The sequence below is a fragment of the Meleagris gallopavo genome, chromosome 4 (genome assembly GCF_000146605.3).
Source record: "Meleagris gallopavo isolate NT-WF06-2002-E0010 breed Aviagen turkey brand Nicholas breeding stock chromosome 4, Turkey_5.1, whole genome shotgun sequence".
Taxonomy (NCBI): domain Eukaryota; kingdom Metazoa; phylum Chordata; class Aves; order Galliformes; family Phasianidae; genus Meleagris; species Meleagris gallopavo.
The window spans coordinates 38,842,721-38,849,155 of NC_015014.2; the positions used below are offsets into that span (position 1 = coordinate 38,842,721).

Consider the following 6,435-nt stretch of genomic DNA (forward strand, 5'->3'; position numbering starts at 1 on the left):
TGCTTAGTGTATTTGGCAGGGCTCACACAATGGAGATTCCAGTCCAACAGCAGCAAATCCTCATGTTTCAGCTACAAATAAGCATTGTTGAAACAGCTGAGATATACTTGCCACCTAAGAGAATGTGATCTGTTGGCTCCACAGATGACAGCAGACTGCAGTGAAGCAGAGGCAATATTTCAATGTATTCCAGTGCTAGACCACTTTTTTTAAAACAAAGCTTCTGTGGAGTCGTGTAATTGTGATCTCTTAATCCCTGAGACAAATATACAAGTATTTGCCCTAAAAATTTCTACTATATTACATTTGTAGACTGTTGGCCTGCACCTGGGTACAGAAGGAGGGTCAAGATAGGAGGTCTGTTTCTTCTGTCAAATGTAGTGAGCCGAATCCAAGCCTGGAACCATTCACAGAATGGAACAAACTTTATTATGATTTCATTTTCATCTATTTTGTATGCTACTAAGTCTTTTCAAGATATTAATCCAACCTTTCCTGTATCCAAAACTTACATCAAAAACAGTAGCTGATAGCTATCTCCTTGCTTTGGTGAGAGAGTTTGGCATAAAAAGAGCTTCACTACCATTTGCTAGAAAGCCTGCACCCATGTGGAAGATCTTCCTAGAGTTTCCAAGTTTCACAGTGTGTCTGCTGACTTTCTGTTAGCCCATGCCCCCATTGCAATGTTGAAGGAGCAATCTAGACTGTAAATCTTAAATAATGAATCCTGGCAATTTATGAAAGGACTCAGAGAATACTCTCACTAATCCTAATGGTGAAGTGATGTTTTTGGAACACCAAAAATCTGAAAAGATGTGAATTCTTTCAAATCCATGAACAAAATTTCCATTTTCCAAATCAGTAAGCATTGCTGCCAAAAGCTTTTGTTGTTTTGTTTAGTTTATTTAAGATTTTTATTTGGGTTGGCTTTAGTTGATTTTGGGAGGCATTCTTCTTTGGCAGACGATGGGGAGGAGGGGAAGGGCGGGGGAATTGTAGTTTTGTTATTCCAAACATGGTTCCTACTTGAGCAATTTATCAATTTATTTAGTTTTTGGGAGACCATCTGAATGACACGTACTGAGCATCTTCGATTTCCTGAGGTTCCCTGTCCTATTAAGACATACCAAAGAAAACACTTACTGATTTTCTATGTAAAGTTTATGTTTAATGGTTTCTGTAGCTTACTGTGCCTGCTAAGTCTTTCTGAAAATAGGGTTTACTTTTCTAATTTCAGGATATTTTGTAGCCGAGGTTGTAGTTTTCTTTAATCAGTAGCTGCAAGAAATGTTCACTCACAATAAATGTTTATTTGGAGTAGGACAGAAACTAGTATAACTTTTTTCTTTTTAACAATATCTACTGAAAGTATACTCATACTAATGTACTAACCAAAACAGAAAGAGTAGAAGCTGAGGCTGCCTGAAACGTGATAACAGTAGTATGCAGAAATCCAAAAAATTATAGGTGGCATCTACATCCAAACCACTTTCAAAAGAGTATCAAACAGGCATGGAACACAGATTTTTTTCAGTTCAGGACTATTTGTAGCAACTGATACAAATTATGAATTATCACAGAACTAGTCTTTGTATCCAAAGCCCATTATTACTTTTTATCACTTTATTTGGCAGAGGAAATTGAGTTCCCTTCAGGACTGCCTAACCACCAGTGATAAGCCAAAGTATCCATTCCAGATCTTTGACATTACAGATAGTAGAAGCAGTTGATCTGATTACAGAGGAGAAAAACCTGACCCACAGTGCAAAATGTTACAGCATTTTGTAGCTTCCTGTTAAGTTGGATTGGAAACAACCACTAAGTTACAAACAAATCATTTCAAATCACTCTGAAACTACATTGTAGTTTTCATTTTGAATAAGATGCCATAAATTTTACCTTTACATGGATGCTGCAACCAAGCCAGATACATTATTCACCTGTCACCAGCTCCAAGATAAAAATGCAGTTTTCATAGTGATGCTGAAGATTAAGGAGGCAAAAGGAAGCAAAATGGTAATACAACTGTTTGTATGTTTGTTTTCTTCCTCATAATCTATTAGAACAAATATGCAAGACAGTGCCACCGGCAGCTAATGAAAATTTTTTCTGGCAACAGAGAGGCTTACAGTGTAGCAGAAGTCCTTGCACTCAGAGTCCTAAGTCTTAATATCCTAATTTGCATTGTGATCTAGATGCAGACTGTGATGGCCTCAAGGGATTCAGGTGTGAAAATAAACTAGCTTTGCATGTATTCTAGTGGGGCATATCAGCAAGCTGATACAAGTTGATGGGAGATGCATAACCCTCATAATCGCACTTCCCAGTGAGTGCATCTATGCCACAACTCATTGCAGCAGGGACAGTGATGAGCAAATAGTCAGTCCTGAGAGTGGAATAGAAAATGCTTTCATAAGGTTGTTTGTAGATGGTTTGTATTTCTTCTCAGGAAATGTACTTCCATGGGCTATCCATATCTTAGGCCCCAGGATAATGGTAATAGAAAACACCAGTCAATTGCTATTTCATTCTCTTCTATTCAGGTTCTTATATCCACACTCATAATTGCAATACTCGAGTGCTTTCCAGCAGTGCATGAAGTGATATGACTAACATCTGTCACGTGCTGGTGTCCTCATCCCCTCCCCAGGGGCAAAATCATGTGCAGTGGAGTGTTTTGTTTTATTATACAGACTGCTATATATTTTGTTAGGAAAGACAAGGTCAAATATATGCACTTTTCACCTAGCGCAGAAGGTGCCTTGGTTTGCATTGGTCCCAGCTCCTGGGGGAGTTTAATCCACAGACCTAATCCAAGCTCAAGAAAGCTTTATCACTTCTTATCTTGCTGTTGGTGACAATAGTCACCTACAGGTGTATCATAAAATTCTTACTTCTCTAATAATAAATAGACATAGGAACTCTGATGTTATGTTATCTTAGAAAATTATGGAGGGAAATTGACAGGAGGGAAGAACTGGGATGAGAAAGAATCATGATCCTACTACCAGCTGCAGCATTTGTCTAAGTTCTTCAAGAAGAAACAGACCAAAAAAAATCCTAATGGATTTGGTCACCTCAGTGGTTCCCTTATTCATGGTCACCATAGTGACCTTGCACCCAAAACAATTATGCCTGGAGAGCATAATAGAAAAGAAGTAGTCAAAATACAAGCAGCAGGGAAGAAATTTTCCACCTTTCTCCAAAATAAAAGAAAAAGATCAGGCTAGGTATTTCCACAGGGCTATTCTGTTTTTCCCTTATGCCTTCCCAAACAAGAGGCCAAGTACATTAAGACCAGTATGTTTTCTTGTTCTATATACCCCTGCTTCTCTTTTTTTATTTGCTGATGCATCCACTCACAAACCATGACATTTACTACCATTTCATTTCCTAGCAGAAACACTGAGCCGTAACTTTGCTCCCTAAAAAAAGCAACCAAACATCTTTTTTTTTTTTTTTTTTTAAAAGTAAGTTGTTGTGGGATTTGATTCTAACTCACTTCATTACAAAACAAGGACAAAATCCAACCTTTTCCTAAGGGTTTATTATCAACAAAAAAATCCTGTGAGACTTAAAAACAAAGGCAAGTGAAGCTGACCCATTTTTAGATGTTAAAATAAAGCACCAGCACCCTCTATCAGAATATTTCAAACACAGGCAAGAGAACTGTGATTTATCTTGAACAGAAAATATGCCTTTAGTAGATATTTAATATGTACCACAATTCTTGTAAGTCTACTTTAATTAAAAGTGCTATTTCTGTTTTAAATTTGACATGGACCACTAGCATCCAGAGCTCTGCTTTACACAGATATTCTTGAGAGCTGTAGAGCAAATTGTTATGCAGTATCACTCAGATAAAGGCCTGCAATAAGAGAAGCGATAATGAAGACAGCAGCTGTTACTAAATTACAAAAACAAGACAGATTTGTTGGCAAACACTAACAATCTGGGAAACTTTTTTGCAAGTTCAACACTTCTTCAAAGAGTCCTTATTTCAGTTCCTTCAGTGGAGTGAGATGGCACCAGTGAAATTGCTTTACAGCAGACTTATGGCCCTGCTAATACAGTTGCTGCTGCTCAGGCTGATCCCCCTTCCTAGCGGAGATAAGTAATGTCATTCTTGACAGTCCATGCAATGCCTTCCTTACCAAAAGGTTTGACTTTAGGGAATCATTCCAGAAAGAAAACCTAAATGGCTATCCACCTTTCCTTTCCTAAATAATAGCTACCACATAGCAGCAGAACATATTTCTACACTGTTCCTAACTGAAATCCTTAACTGCTATAGGAACAAACCTCCTTCAGTACCAAGTTGCACAGTTTTTCCAACAATATTTACTTCTAAACCATACCAAAACAGTCAGAATGGTAGCAATCAGTCAGTAGTTACTCGTGACACGTTTCAGTTATAAATCTCCTTTCATCTGAAAGAAAGAAGCAATTATTTTGATGCCACTGGCTTAGAACACTGGTGATTTAAACAACTGAACAGTTGTCTGAGTTTTCCAGTCCACTCTGGTTATGTGGTGCATGCATTTTATCCTTCACAGTTACCTTGAATAATCAGGATCTTTGCCCTCTCTCATTAAGGGAACTCAAAACTTCCATGGCATCTTAAATACCAAAAAGTAAGGCTCCTAACAAAGCAGGTAGCATTTTTCTTGCAAATTCTCTAGGCTCTGTGCTTATTTGCCAGAGTAATTCAAATTTTCTAATATCAATGCCTTAAAAGGGAAGGAGATATATAGTGCTGTAGTAACAGTACTACTTTCAGAGGGTCAGCAACCTATCTTGGAACAGCATGGTTTTTGGTAAGACTGACTAGACTCTTCAGCATAAAACTACAGCAAAGAAAGAAAAAGAATGAATTAGAGTGGACCACAAAATCCAAATTACAGTCATAGTTAGTGAAGATATACACACCTTTTCTCTGAGATTTCAAATAGCAAAGATATTAAAAGATATTGCATGCTGCAGCGTACTGCATAGTTAAGCTCATTGTCATAAAAAAAAAGGAATCATTACCAAAAAAAGCTGTTGAGTTTGTAATTTATGTTCTATATCAAATGGTACTTTTTGTTTTAGAAAAAAAAAAAAATCAGAAAAGTTTCATAACAATGGAAATGTGGGAATAGATAAGAACTGCTAATACTATCTGCCTCAAATCAAAGGCTAGACATAAGATATTCACTTTTCTTCTGTGTTAGCCCCCCATAGCAGTTTGTTCCTACTCAAAACTAACACATGCCAGTCAAAACCAATACTGCACACTGTACAAGGTTTTCCATATCTCTTCTCATCGTTACAAAGCCAACAGTGCTTAATTACATTCTAGATCAGAACAGCTCCAATGGAAGAACTGTTTTCTCCTGGGTGTCTAACACAGAATTCATGAACTTGTCCAACCATGTAATTGCCTGATGGACTCCTTCTAGTCTTCTGGGAATTTAACAAGTTCACTAATAATCACAAAGGACCACTTCTGCATTCACTGACATTCCTTGCCCTAATGAAGCCAACACCTGGGCGGCATCAGTCATTCTACCAGCAAAAGGACACCAGAATCTTATGCTCCGAACACGATCAAAATACAGAAATCAGATTAAGTAAATGCATATTCTGCTAAATGACTTACCCAAACAAAGTATAATGCACAAAGCAGTTGAGCAGTCTGCGGAGTCTGAAGAGTAAAGATAAAGAACTCTGGTCCCAGTTCTGCTACAGACACTGTTTGAACCAAGATTCATTCCTTGGACACGCAGGAACTCCGTTACTTCAACTGCAAGAGAAGAGTAGATAAATTCAGTATTTGCTTCACAGGGCAACTGAATGCATTTTGATATCAGGATGTCCAAAACTGTAATTAGATCTGACTCTTGTGATTGTGTAACATTGAACTGATTTCTGCAGGACGTTTGACAAGAGTGTTGCAGCACAACTTCTATGGCTACAATGAACACACAAAATTAGTGAAAGTTGGCTAGGTGTTTCTGGTATGAAAAGCGCTATATAAATGCAAACAGTTACTGTTACAGCATATCCATCCTAAGAGAAAAAAAAATGACATTTCTGGAGCTGTTCTGGGAGCTGAGGTGAATAACAAACATTTCATAATTTACCGTAAGAAACTCCTTTATCTTTAAAGAACAGCCAGAAGAGAATGAAATATTATTCCAAATAACACAAGAATGATAAAAATATAAAAAAAAAATTGAGAAAATTGTTAGAAACCAGAATGGCTCCAATAGAATCAGCTAGAAATTCAGTAACTGAAGATGGCAACTGATCAACAGTATTTGATGACATTACCATCACTGATAATGTGGTAGTATGCAGGTAGTAGCATTTTAAAAGCTTAATTGAAGATTTTCTTATCAAATTATCCAGGTAGGTACAAGCAGTATCCAATGCTCCAGCAGGAACAACTAG

The 6,435-nt window shown here is 37.4% G+C and overlaps 1 long non-coding RNA gene across 1 annotated transcript in view; it reads right to left on the reverse strand.

The window, feature by feature from the left end:
- The window catches only part of LOC116216569, a 135,068-nt gene extending 129,286 nt beyond the window's left edge, over positions 1–5,782 (reverse strand). Inside the window, exon 1 of the long non-coding RNA XR_004159624.1 lies at positions 5,642–5,782. This is a non-coding gene — a long non-coding RNA (uncharacterized LOC116216569). The remainder of the gene's footprint in view (positions 1–5,641) is intronic.
- Between the last annotated feature and the right edge of the window lie 653 nt (positions 5,783–6,435).